The following is a 13,975-nucleotide window of genomic DNA, read 5'->3' on the forward strand; positions in this document are numbered from 1 at the left end:
TTTAAATATTTATTTACGAATTTGGATAATATATAATTGCAAATTCAAGTTTAGTTTTTCAGCCATTTTGACAGCCCTAGTTCCCACAGCTGCATTGTGGCACGAACATATAAACAGTAGCTGTCAAGATCGCGGGCACAAAATATCTAACCTTTTAATAGTCAATCATAGTTACACAAACATTGTCAGTGAACTATGAGAAAAAAAAAATCGTTCATTAATCGTAATCGAGGTAAAATGTTCAATTAATCGAGGTTTTGATTTTAGGCCATGATCGTACAGCCCTAGGTTCAGTCATTTCGTTCACGAATGAGAGCTCTAGATCACTTTCAGACTCATATGAAACTCGCTCAGTGTGGATGACAACTCTGGAAAACTCTTCATTAATGAGAGTAAACGGAGAACGATTCGTTCGCCTAAAAGATTAGTTCAAAAAGAACGATTCTTCCAAGAACAGTCTTCGCCGGTAGTGGAGGCAGCATCGAACTGCGCCACGGCTGGAAAAGCGAGAGAGAGGCTTGCTGCAGTGAGACGTGCTGGTTGAATGCCTGCTGCTGGGGCGATCCAGCATCATAAGAGAGCCCGGTCTTGGTGGGACAATAGTGTTGTCGAGTGAGGCGAGCTCGGGGATTTGCACGATCTTTTGGCCACAACCTGTGGCTTGGCGAGAAGAGCAGCTGATGCGATGACGCTTGTTGGTGTTCAGTGGCCGTGTTTGGCTGGGTAGGAGTGATCATGGGTCCAGCAAAAAAGCGGCAGATCTGAAAAATCCCCGGTATAGATCTCTTCGTCGGAAGGAACATTAAGTCTGTGATAAGATGACAGACAGCGCGACCTAAATGCTGACAAACCATCCATGCTGAAAAACTGTCGTGGGACAGGAGGTAGGAAGACTGAATATATATATACGCTTGTGTGCTAGTTAAGATGATTAGCTAAACGAGATGAACCTGTGCCAAATTGGATGATTATCTGATCGTGCTCCTCCCGAACTTTGTTAATAAAACCACATTTAATGTGGAAGCCCATCAGTCCCATCAAACATTACACAACACTACATATTCTCTGACATTCAAAGCATATAGTCAAGCACAGACTTAAAACTACTTCAGAAGTATTTCCTGAGAACAACGCTTTCATTTTAACTGACTGAATAACAAGTCAGATGAGGGTTTAGATAACTGACTGTCATTCCTCTCATTCTTCTAGAAGTGAAAGAGATTTCAGATCTGCTGTTCAACACAACACTTCAGAGGAAGCTGAAAGATATACACGTATAATCTGAGGTGAGGGTTTCATCTTTCTTTCGTTGTTTAAGTGTTTTCTAAAGATGTGTCATTGTTCAGTTCCTTCTTCTTTAACGCTGCACTGAAGCTGTTTGGATGGTTTTATTTAAAGCTCTTCATGTGGCAAATCAAACAGATGATCAAGTGCGTATTTGTCATTGAATCACAGAAAGCTGCAGATTCTGATATTGTTCTTCACATGCCGTGAAATCACTGTTTCTCATTTTACTGTTCATCAGTGAGTCTGAGATTCTCAAAATGTATTTACATTTAGTCATTTTGCAGATGCTTTTATCCCAAGCGACTTACAATTGGGGCATACATAAAGCGATTCTTCTTAAAGAGACAAACAGACACAGGAATTGCTTGTAATGCCAAGTTTCAGGCTTTGTTTCAAACAAGCACAAGCTAGAAAGGGAAGGAATAAATAAAGAGAAAGACAAAGTATTTTTTATTTATTTATGATGAAGTCAAATAGTGTTGAAAGAGATGAGTTTTCATCTGTTGCTTCAGCATTCCAGATTAGGGTGGGAAGAGAATGTTCTGGAAAGTGGTTTTGAGCCTCTCTGTGATGATGCCACGAGGCGTCACACTAGCAGATCTCAGACTTCTGGAGGGATGTAGATGTGTAATAGTGAGTGGAAGTAGAGGGGAGCTGAGTCTGTGGCTGGTTTATATGCAAGCATCAATGTCCTGAACTTGATGCGAGTCGCAACCGGTAGCCAGTGCAAAGAGTTAAAGAGAGGTGTAACATGGGCTCTTTTGGGCTTGTTGAAGACCAGTCATGGCGCTGAATTCTGAATCATTTGTAGAGGTTTGATTATGCTGGATGAAGTCCAGCCAGAAGAGCATTGCAGTAGTCCAGTCTAGGAATGACCAGGGCCTGGACCAGAGGTTGTGCAACATGCTGCGATAGAAAGAGCCTGATCTTTCTGATGTTGTGCAATGCAAACCTGCAAGATCGAGCAGTCTTTGCAATGTGGTCTGTGAAGGTCAGTTGGTCATCAAAGATTACACCAAGATTTCTGACCGAAATTGATGGGGTAATTGTAGAAGAACCTAGCTGGATGGAGAAATCATACTGTAGAGTTCATTCTTTGACTCAACAGTGTTGATATAATACTGTGTCTATAATGAACTCATAATTTCTACTTCTACTCAAATTTCTACATCATTAACTTATCCACTTCAGTTTCTTGTGAGTGTAACAGATCAGAGTTACAGAAATATACATACAGAAAACTCCCAGTGCAACAATAGTGTCCATGAATATGGCTTGTTCACTTTTAAATGCAGATCTGTGATGGGATTGGAAAAGTAGCTTTAAATCATAGCAATGCTTTATAATGAATTCACACATCTGTGAGTGACACGGTCATGCATGTGTTTAGAGACGTTCATCTAAAGTTATATTGAAACATGATCAGACACATAAAGGTGCTTTCTGTAAACCCCTCCAGCTCTAAACAGAGTCAAACCGGTTTCATTTGTTTTCCTGAAAAGGTCCTGGTTAGACTTGTTAGACTGGTTCTGATGATGAACATATTTTTGCAGTGTTGACAATCTCACCAGTTAAGAAAGAATACAGAAAATAATTTTTCTTTTCCCATATATACAGTAAAAAATAAATATTAGAAGGATGGATCATTTCCCCATGTTAATACTTCCCCTTTAAAAACATACTAGCGCGTGTGTAGCCACATGACTCTGCCCCATCCAGTCAGTGGTGAACGCCGGTTCAACACATAGTGATGGCCTTGCTTTTTCATTAAACTTTATCAGTTATATTTGTTTTATGGTTTAGACATTCAAGCGATTAGATGATCGTATGTGTATTATTGTATTGAGCTACAATGTTTGCGATAGGGCTGTCAAAAAAAAAAAAATCGAATTTAGAATATTTGTAGAATAAAAAAAATAAAAATAATCCACATTCGAATGCAAAAATGTTGCATTCGAATTGTAGGTGTCCGTTAAGGAGGCAGCTTAAGGCCCGCCTCGGGTATACTTCACATTAGTGTTCTGTTCTGTCTCACACAGCCTCATCCGCACAGCTTTCAGAAGGCGGATGAGCTCGACGAGCAGTACCACTTCGGTCACATCATTCACCTCGTGCATGCACTGTTGACAGCCACGCACCCCGTCCGCGTGCAGGCACTTCTTGAGACCGCGTGGACGGATGCGCGGCTCTCCGCGATCCCTCTTGATGACGAAAATGACATAGTGTGGACGGTGCACGGATGCGGATGGTCAAATTATACTTTGGCCTTTATCAGTGGCGCACGAGATGTGATGAAAATGTAAAAGTGTCATTGCATTAGAATGTTTTTGTTAACATATACAATTGAAGCAACTAGATGCAGCGCTACTGCGATGTTCAATCAAAATATCGCAGAAAAAGAGAATGTGGAGGAGATCTTGTTTTAGTCAAAACTGAAACCAAGCCATTCACACAGAACGCATATTTCACGCATTTTCTAGAGAGGGATGTCTTCTATTACCCTTGGACTCATGTCTCACACAATAGAGCCGCATGTTTAGAAAGCCATGTAAAATTAAGGTGGGTTCCTTTTTTAAAAAAACATTTCTTGAGACTTTATGGTGGGTTTTCTCCATCCTACTGCAGCTCATGTTTAAATGAAAAATTTACTCTGTGTTATTGACTTTCACCCTTTTGCATTAAACTATGCATGCACACATGGTGCGGTTTTGTTTATAGTCCTTTAAGCTACTTAATTATAATTGGTTTATAAACATTTTAAATATTATGCATTTTTTTCACAGTCATATTTTCTTATGCTTTGAATAAACGTGCATTAGTAATATTTTGCTCAATGCGCCCTCTTGTGGCCTCAGAAGAAAGGCCAAAAGCTTTTCTTCACCCTAACTAAAATTATGCATTTTAAATATTTATTTACGAATTTGGATAATATATAATTGCAAATTCAAGTTTAGTTTTTCAGCCATTTTGACAGCCCTAGTTCCCACAGCTGCATTGTGGCACGAACATATAAACAGTAGCTGTCAAGATCGCGGGCACAAAATATCTAACCTTTTAATAGTCAATCATAGTTACACAAACATTGTCAGTGAACTATGAGAAAAAAAAAATCGTTCATTAATCGTAATCGAGGTAAAATGTTCAATTAATCGAGGTTTTGATTTTAGGCCATGATCGTACAGCCCTAGGTTCAGTCATTTCGTTCACGAATGAGAGCTCTAGATCACTTTCAGACTCATATGAAACTCGCTCAGTGTGGATGACAACTCTGGAAAACTCTTCATTAATGAGAGTAAACGGAGAACGATTCGTTCGCCTAAAAGATTAGTTCAAAAAGAACGATTCTTCCAAGAACAGTCTTCGCCGGTAGTGGAGGCAGCATCGAACTGCGCCACGGCTGGAAAAGCGAGAGAGAGGCTTGCTGCAGTGAGACGTGCTGGTTGAATGCCTGCTGCTGGGGCGATCCAGCATCATAAGAGAGCCCGGTCTTGGTGGGACAATAGTGTTGTCGAGTGAGGCGAGCTCGGGGATTTGCACGATCTTTTGGCCACAACCTGTGGCTTGGCGAGAAGAGCAGCTGATGCGATGACGCTTGTTGGTGTTCAGTGGCCGTGTTTGGCTGGGTAGGAGTGATCATGGGTCCAGCAAAAAAGCGGCAGATCTGAAAAATCCCCGGTATAGATCTCTTCGTCGGAAGGAACATTAAGTCTGTGATAAGATGACAGACAGCGCGACCTAAATGCTGACAAACCATCCATGCTGAAAAACTGTCGTGGGACAGGAGGTAGGAAGACTGAATATATATATACGCTTGTGTGCTAGTTAAGATGATTAGCTAAACGAGATGAACCTGTGCCAAATTGGATGATTATCTGATCGTGCTCCTCCCGAACTTTGTTAATAAAACCACATTTAATGTGGAAGCCCATCAGTCCCATCAAACATTACACAACACTACATATTCTCTGACATTCAAAGCATATAGTCAAGCACAGACTTAAAACTACTTCAGAAGTATTTCCTGAGAACAACGCTTTCATTTTAACTGACTGAATAACAAGTCAGATGAGGGTTTAGATAACTGACTGTCATTCCTCTCATTCTTCTAGAAGTGAAAGAGATTTCAGATCTGCTGTTCAACACAACACTTCAGAGGAAGCTGAAAGATATACACGTATAATCTGAGGTGAGGGTTTCATCTTTCTTTCGTTGTTTAAGTGTTTTCTAAAGATGTGTCATTGTTCAGTTCCTTCTTCTTTAACGCTGCACTGAAGCTGTTTGGATGGTTTTATTTAAAGCTCTTCATGTGGCAAATCAAACAGATGATCAAGTGCGTATTTGTCATTGAATCACAGAAAGCTGCAGATTCTGATATTGTTCTTCACATGCCGTGAAATCACTGTTTCTCATTTTACTGTTCATCAGTGAGTCTGAGATTCTCAAAATGTATTTACATTTAGTCATTTTGCAGATGCTTTTATCCCAAGCGACTTACAATTGGGGCATACATAAAGCGATTCTTCTTAAAGAGACAAACAGACACAGGAATTGCTTGTAATGCCAAGTTTCAGGCTTTGTTTCAAACAAGCACAAGCTAGAAAGGGAAGGAATAAATAAAGAGAAAGACAAAGTATTTTTTATTTATTTATGATGAAGTCAAATAGTGTTGAAAGAGATGAGTTTTCATCTGTTGCTTCAGCATTCCAGATTAGGGTGGGAAGAGAATGTTCTGGAAAGTGGTTTTGAGCCTCTCTGTGATGATGCCACGAGGCGTCACACTAGCAGATCTCAGACTTCTGGAGGGATGTAGATGTGTAATAGTGAGTGGAAGTAGAGGGGAGCTGAGTCTGTGGCTGGTTTATATGCAAGCATCAATGTCCTGAACTTGATGCGAGTCGCAACCGGTAGCCAGTGCAAAGAGTTAAAGAGAGGTGTAACATGGGCTCTTTTGGGCTTGTTGAAGACCAGTCATGGCGCTGAATTCTGAATCATTTGTAGAGGTTTGATTATGCTGGATGAAGTCCAGCCAGAAGAGCATTGCAGTAGTCCAGTCTAGGAATGACCAGGGCCTGGACCAGAGGTTGTGCAACATGCTGCGATAGAAAGAGCCTGATCTTTCTGATGTTGTGCAATGCAAACCTGCAAGATCGAGCAGTCTTTGCAATGTGGTCTGTGAAGGTCAGTTGGTCATCAAAGATTACACCAAGATTTCTGACCGAAATTGATGGGGTAATTGTAGAAGAACCTAGCTGGATGGAGAAATCATACTGTAGAGTTCATTCTTTGACTCAACAGTGTTGATATAATACTGTGTCTATAATGAACTCATAATTTCTACTTCTACTCAAATTTCTACATCATTAACTTATCCACTTCAGTTTCTTGTGAGTGTAACAGATCAGAGTTACAGAAATATACATACAGAAAACTCCCAGTGCAACAATAGTGTCCATGAATATGGCTTGTTCACTTTTAAATGCAGATCTGTGATGGGATTGGAAAAGTAGCTTTAAATCATAGCAATGCTTTATAATGAATTCACACATCTGTGAGTGACACGGTCATGCATGTGTTTAGAGACGTTCATCTAAAGTTATATTGAAACCTGATCAGACACATAAAGGTGCTTTCTGTAAACCCCTCCAGCTCTAAACAGAGTCAAACCGGTTTCATTTGTTTTCCTGAAAAGGTCCTGGTTAGACTTGTTAGACTGGTTCTGATGATGAACATATTTTTGCAGTGTTGACAATCTCACCAGTTAAGAAAGAATACAGAAAATAATTTTTCTTTTCCCATATATACAGTAAAAAAATAAATATTAGAAGGATGGATCATTTCTCCATGTTTTACTATGATGAGTTGCTGTGCTTCACAATAAAAAATGGTGATCGTCAAATGCTATTAAACTGCAGTACATCAGTAGTAAACTACAGTTCATTTCATTTGTTCATTACAGTTCATAAAATCAATATTCAGTAAACAAAGAAATTGTTCAAATCGAGTTTTAACTTTATTTAGTTTTGATTTTATCTTCTGGGATTTGATCTGGATTTCCCGCTTGAGGATAAAGTTCAATCACAAACAAGAAGCCAAAAAGACAAGATGGCAGGCGCTGTCATTGTAAACACTGAAAACATTACATAACATAAAATCTAACATGACATTCTTATCATTCTGGATACAGTTTGTAAATGTTTGTAAGACTGTCAGAGGTTTTTCACTATTTCATGGGAGCATTTTTTCCCCCGCAAAGTATCAAAATGTTTTTTTTTTTTAATCAATCTGTCATCCCTGATATGCAATGCAATACAAAAGGCTGTCATTCTTTATCTTTTACCAGTAAAATTTATAATTAAGACAAGATGATCTAACCATCCACTCGGCATTAAGAGCAGTTCAGATTAAAACTGGCAGATCCACAGTGAGTCCGTGTCATGGACGAAGGACAGAGCAAATGTAAATATTTTTTCTAGTTTATATTTCCATCTCGTTATGCTGCTGGTTTAGTTTAGTTTTTTTCTTATAGAACTTATTTGTAAATAGAGCAGTCCCTGTCTGTGTCTACACCGGACGCCAGAGTTGTCATCTGTGTCCCACAGCTAAAAGTGTGTCTAAACTTGATGACATCACACTACAGTGTCAAATCATCTGAACACAGTGTCAGAACATTTCATCATGAACAGAAGGAGCATCAGTTCACTGATGGGGATCGTGTCCAGTGTGTCCATCACTGGGTTCTGTTGTCTTTTGTTGGATCGTTCCACTCGTGTCCGGTGTAGATCTGTCGTGCGTTTTTTGTTTGTTTGTTTTATGTTACAGCCCTGTCTGTTTTTAATGTTTTTATTACACACATGAGAGAAAACGAGTTCTTGAATCAAACACAGAAACACACAGCAGATCTTCACTCTTCCTCCTCATGGTCATGCCAAGTTTAGAGTTCTCACCACACTGGACTTTCTAACTTCAGTACCACAGGAGAAAACACCACAAGAGCATAACATCTGGACTGTATCTAAATAAGAAGTTTTGTACATTTACATTGTACAAGTTTAATGGTGTCTTGAACTATTAGACATTGTTTTAGCTTGGGGTGTAGCTTGGGGTTTCTCCTCCCATACATAAATCAACACATTGTCTTCTTAGTCACATGCTCCCAAGCTTTCAATGCATGGGTTACAAACATAAGATGACTTGGAATGGTGTTTGGTAATAAGTCATCTTAGCATGATTTTGGGATGATTTGATGTGTTCTATACAAGTAAAAGCAGTCTCTGAAGTCGTGACATACAGCCAAGTATGGTGACCCATACTCAGAATTCATGCTCTGCTTTTAACCCATCCAAAGTGGACACACACACACACACACACACACACACACACACCCGGAGCAGTGTGCATCATTTATTCTGTGGTGCCGGGGAGCAGTTGGGGCTTCAATGTCTTGCTCAAAGGCTCCTCAGTCGTGGTATTGAAGGTGGAGAGACCACTGTACATTCACAAATCCACAAATAATCTGTCTTAAAGGGGGGGTGAAGTGCTATTTCATGCATACTGAGTTTTTTACACTGTTAAAGAGTTGGATTCCCATGCTAAACATGGACAAAGTTTCAAAAATTAAGTTGTACGTTTGAAGGAGTATTTTTGTTCCCAAAATACTCCTTCCGGTTTGTCACAAGTTTTGGAAAGTTTTTTTCGAGTATGGCTCTGTGTGACGTTAGATGGAGCAGAATTTCCTTATATGGGTCCTGAGGCACTTCTGGCGGAAGAGCGCGCTCCCGTATAGCAGAGCACTGAGAGCACAACAGACTTCACTGATCAGAGCGAGAGCGTCGCCAAATGTCACAAAAGAAGTGTGTTTTTGGTTGCCAGGGCAAGACAACCCTGCACAGATTACCAAAAGAGAAACAGCATTAAGGGACCAGTGGATGGAGTTTATTTTTACAGAGCATCAACGGAGTTGTGCAAGTGTTTGTGTTTGTTCCCTGCATTTCGAAGATGCTTGTTTTACAAACAAGGCCCAGTTTGACGACGGATTTGCGTATCGTTTATTTCTTAAGGATGATGCAATCCCAACGAAAAAGGGTCGCGATCGTGTGTTGGAACCGCAGGCGGTGAGTAAAACTGCTTCAAATATCTCTGCCTCCTTGTTAGTGCGTCCCCTTCCCATGCCGGAGACCCGGGTTCGAGCCCCGCTCGGAGCGAGTCGTTGCTGCTGCTGCTTTCGTTCAGTTTCAGCCTCGGGATCTGATTCTGGATCATAAATAAACAGCTGAATCTGACTGTTAGCCATGGTTTGTTTTGGAATGAAGGGTTTTCCCTCATTCGTAATGTCACACCTTCCAAACGCTCTCAACGCAAAAGCCTACTGGCGCTCGTGATTCTTTAGCTCCGCCCACACGTCACGCCTCCAGCTGGTCGTGTTTTTCCGGGAAAAATCGGTACAGACTATCTTTCTCTTATTAATATAATAAAACTAAAGACTTTTTGGATTTATGAAGGATGCAGTACTACTCTATAGGTACTCAAGATTAACAGGAGATTGAGTGAAAACGAGCATTTCACCCCCCCTTTAAAGTTAACGATGTTGGAGGGGCTTTCCCAGTGTTATTTGTTTAAAGCTATGAGTTAGATTTTCTTCAGGATTCACTCTTGGTGAAATGCATGGCAGAACAGGGTGCCAGACGATTACCAGTAATGTAAATAAATTTTAAAGAATCTTTTTTTTTTTATTTTTTTTTTTTATAAATGATCAATAAGTGGCAGAAGTTGCTGCCAAACAAAAACTGCTAAATTAAGGTAAAATGTCCTAATTTATATCCTAATAAGAAAAGTGGCAACCTTTCCACATTTAGTGAGGGGCTGCATAATGTTTATGACAAATTAAACTTTTTCTTTTTTTAATTCTAAATTGACACTTATTACTGTACTGCATGTATACTTGTACGTATATGGCAGGTCTATTCTTGTACCATCTCTACCTGTTTTTATGAGCACTATATATGACACAAGTTTCATTGGTGTACAATTCGACTGATGTTTAAAGGGGTCGTAAGATGTTGCTAAAAAGAACATTATTTTGTGTATTTGGTATAATGCAATGTCTTTATGCGGTTTAAGGTTCAAAAACAGATTATTTTCCACATACTGTACATTATTGTTTCTCCTCTATGCTGTAGAGATGTGGGGGCATTAGAACGAGCGCTTTTAGGGGTATGTGGTTGGCCCTTACCTTTGATAAAGAATATCTCTTTGGATTTGAGACTTTAGTTTTTTTGCTATGTTACAGATCTTCTTTATGCACCAAGGGCTTGTAACACCCCAATCAATCAATCAATCACCTTTATTTATATAGTGCTTTAAACAAAATACATTGCGCCAAAGCACTGAACAACATTCATTTGGAAAACAGTGTCTCAATAATGCAAAATGATAGTTAAAGGCAGTTCATCATTGAATTCAGTGATGTCATCTCTGTTCAGTTGAAATAGTGTCTGTGCATTTATTTGCAATCAAGTCAATGATATCACTGTAGATGAAGTGACCCCAACTAAGCAAGCCAGAGGCGACAGCGGCAAGGAACCGAAACTCCATCGGTGACAGAATGGAGAAAAAAACCTTGGGAGAAACCAGGCTCAGTTGGGGGTCAGTTCTCCTCTGACCAGACGAAACCAGTAGTTCAATTCCAGACTGCAGCAAAGTCAGATTGTGCAGAAGAATCATCTGTTTCCTGTGGTCTTGTCCTGGTGGTCCTCTGAGACAAGGTCTTTACAGGGGATCTGTATCTGGGCTCTAGTTGTCCTGGTCTCCGCTGTCTTTCAGGGCAGTAGAGGTCCTTTCTAGGTACTGATCCACCATCTGGTCTGGATACGTACTGGATCCGGGTGACTGCAGTGACCCTCTGATCTGGATACAGACTGGATCTGGTGGCTACGGTGACCTCGGAACAAGAGAGAAACAGACAAATATTAGCGTAGATGCCATTCTTCTAATGATGTAAAAGGAGCTCATTCAAAGACTGAGGTGCTAAACCATTCAGGGCTTTATAAGTAATAAGCAATATTTTAAAATCTATACGATGTTTGATAGGGAGCCAGTGCAGTGTGGACAGGACTGGGCTAATATGGTCATACTTCCTGGTTCTAGTAAGAACTCTTGCTGCTGCATTTTGGACTAGCTGTAGTTTGTTTACCAAGCGTGCAGAACAACCACCCAATAAAGCATTACAATAATCTAACCTTGAAGTCATAAATGCATGGATTAACATTTCTGCATTTGACATTGAGAGCATAGGCCGTAATTTAGATATATTTTTGAGATGGAAAAATGCAGTTTTACAAATGCTAGAAACGTGGCTTTCTAAGGAAAGATTGTGATCAAATAGCACATCTAGGTTCCTAACTGATGATGAAGAATTGACAGAGCAACCATCAGCAGTCTCAGTACTATGATACGGTCTAAATCCTGACTGGAAATCCTCACATATACCATTTTTCTCTAAGAAGGAATAAAATTGTGAGGATACCACCTTTTCTAGTATCTTGGACAGAAAAGGGAGATTCGAGATTGGTCTATAATTAACAAGTTCTCTGGGGTCAAGTTGTGGTTTTTTTATGAGAGGCTTAATAACAGCTAGTTTGACGGTTTTGGGGACATATCCTAATGACAATGAGGAATTAATAATAGTCAGACGAGGATCTATGACTTCTGGAAGCACCTCTTTTAGGAGCTTAGATGGTATAGGGTGTAACATACATGTTGTTGGTTTAGATGATTTAACAAGTTTATACAATTCTTCCTCTCCTATAGTAGAGAATGAGTGGAACTGTTCCTCAGGGGGTCTATAGTGCACTGTCTGATGTGATACTGTAGCTGAAGACTGAATGGTTGGAATTGTATCTCTAATAGTATCGATTTTAGAAGTAAAGTAGTTCATAAAGTCATTACTGCTGTGGTGTTGGGAAATGTCAACACTTGTTGAGGCTTTATTTTTCGTTAATTTAGCCACTGTATTGAATAAATACCTGGGGTTATGTTTGTTTTCTTCTAAAAGAGAAGAAAAGTAATCAGATCTAGCAGTTTTTAATGCTTTTCTATAGGATATGCTACTTTCCCGCCAAGCAATACGAAATACCTCTAGTTTTGTTTTCCTCCAGCTGCGCTCCATTTTTCGGGCTGCTCTCTTTAGGGTGCGAGTATGCTCATTATACCATGGTGTCAGACTGTTTTCCTTAACCTTCCTTAAGCGTAAAGGAGTAACTGTATTTAAAATGCTATAAAAGAGAGAGTCCATAGTTTCTGTTACATCATCAAGTTGTTCTGAGGTTTTGGATATGCTAAGGAATTCGGATACATCAGGAAGATAACTTAAAAAGCAGTCTTTTGTGGTAGAAGTGATGGTTCTTCGATACTTGTAACAAGTAGAATTTACAATTTTGGCTATATGAAGTTTACACAGAACTAAATAATGATCTGAGATATCATCACTTGGCTGAATAATTTCAACACTATCAACATCAATTCCATGTGACAGTATTAAATCTAGAGTATGATTTCGACAATGAGTAGGTCCTGAAACATGTTGTCTAACACCAATAGAGTTCAGAATGTCTATAAATGCTGATCCCAATACATCTTTTTCATTATCGACATGGATATTAAAATCACCAACTATTAACTCCAACTCCAGAGAGAAAGGACAAATTGAAATCTCATCATATGACCCCTTTAAGACACATTTTATCATACAATTGAACATGTTTAAATTTAGGTTATTTCAATAGATTTTCCGGCGGGACGCGTGAATGTTTGTACGGTAAGAGCTGTTGGCAGTGACTGTAACATAATTTGCTCATGGGCTTGTCTCACAGGGATTACATTGTTTTTGTTGTTAAAGATTGGACAGGGGAATTTTGTGGGATGCCGTCGGTTTGATGTGTGTTTAGTACACAGCAGTTTTGGTGCCGTGTGGGTCCAGGTATCATTCGTTCATTTTGTTTTTGCTTTCACATATGGAAAGAAAAAATGAGAAAACAACTCCTTTTTCGTTTTTTTCTAAAAAAAAAAAAACGAAATTATGACTTGATTTTTCGTTCTTGCACGGAAATCAGAAAAACCACTTGATATTCCGTTTGGGTCCTGTGGGTGGTGCTAATTCTGAGTTTTCCCAACACTGTATTTTTTAACCTGTAAAATGAATAGTCTATATATGCATGCTATTTGTCACCCATTATTTGGCTTCACTGACTGAATAAATCTATTGAAATAATCTAAATGTAAACATGTTCATCATACAAATTGAAATAATACATTTATACTTTGTTTTAGATGTTTTTATCAACTTAAATTCTTAGAAATAATATATTTTTATAATGTCTATTGGTTATTTAGGCCTGTATGTACATACAGGATTTAAGGGGCAGGACTTAGGGGGCTGGGGGCTTGAGTTTATGTTGGGCCCTACTTACCCTATAAACATCAATGATGGAGTAGCACAAATTACACAAATAATTAAATATGCTTTAAGGTTCCTCGAACAAGTAATATGCAACATGCCTTTAGTCAAAGTATAGCGGTGGGCTAATATTACATCATCATTATAATACAATATAATGCAGGATGTGCTCACTCGGTTGAGAGAAGATCAAAACCAAAAGAAAGAGAAAACTGTATTTTTAAATTCATTGTCATA

At 39.2% G+C, this 13,975-nt stretch overlaps 1 protein-coding gene across 3 annotated transcripts in view; it reads left to right on the forward strand.

The window, feature by feature from the left end:
- Window positions 1-1,122: 1,122 nt before the first annotated feature.
- The window catches only part of LOC113096433 (NACHT, LRR and PYD domains-containing protein 3-like), a 58,433-nt gene continuing 45,580 nt past the window's right edge, over window positions 1,123-13,975 (forward strand). For 2 of the 3 annotated variants that reach the window (XM_026261816.1, XM_026261819.1), the window contains exon 1: window positions 5,310-5,473. The gene's annotated coding sequence lies outside the window, so the exon portion shown is untranslated. Of the gene's footprint in view, window positions 1,287-5,309; window positions 5,474-13,975 lie in introns of those variants that run through there. The other variant, XM_026261817.1, reaches the window with a different exon arrangement.

The sequence above is a fragment of the Carassius auratus genome, unplaced genomic scaffold, assembly GCF_003368295.1.
Source record: "Carassius auratus strain Wakin unplaced genomic scaffold, ASM336829v1 scaf_tig00215926, whole genome shotgun sequence".
Lineage (NCBI taxonomy): Eukaryota > Metazoa > Chordata > Actinopteri > Cypriniformes > Cyprinidae > Carassius > Carassius auratus.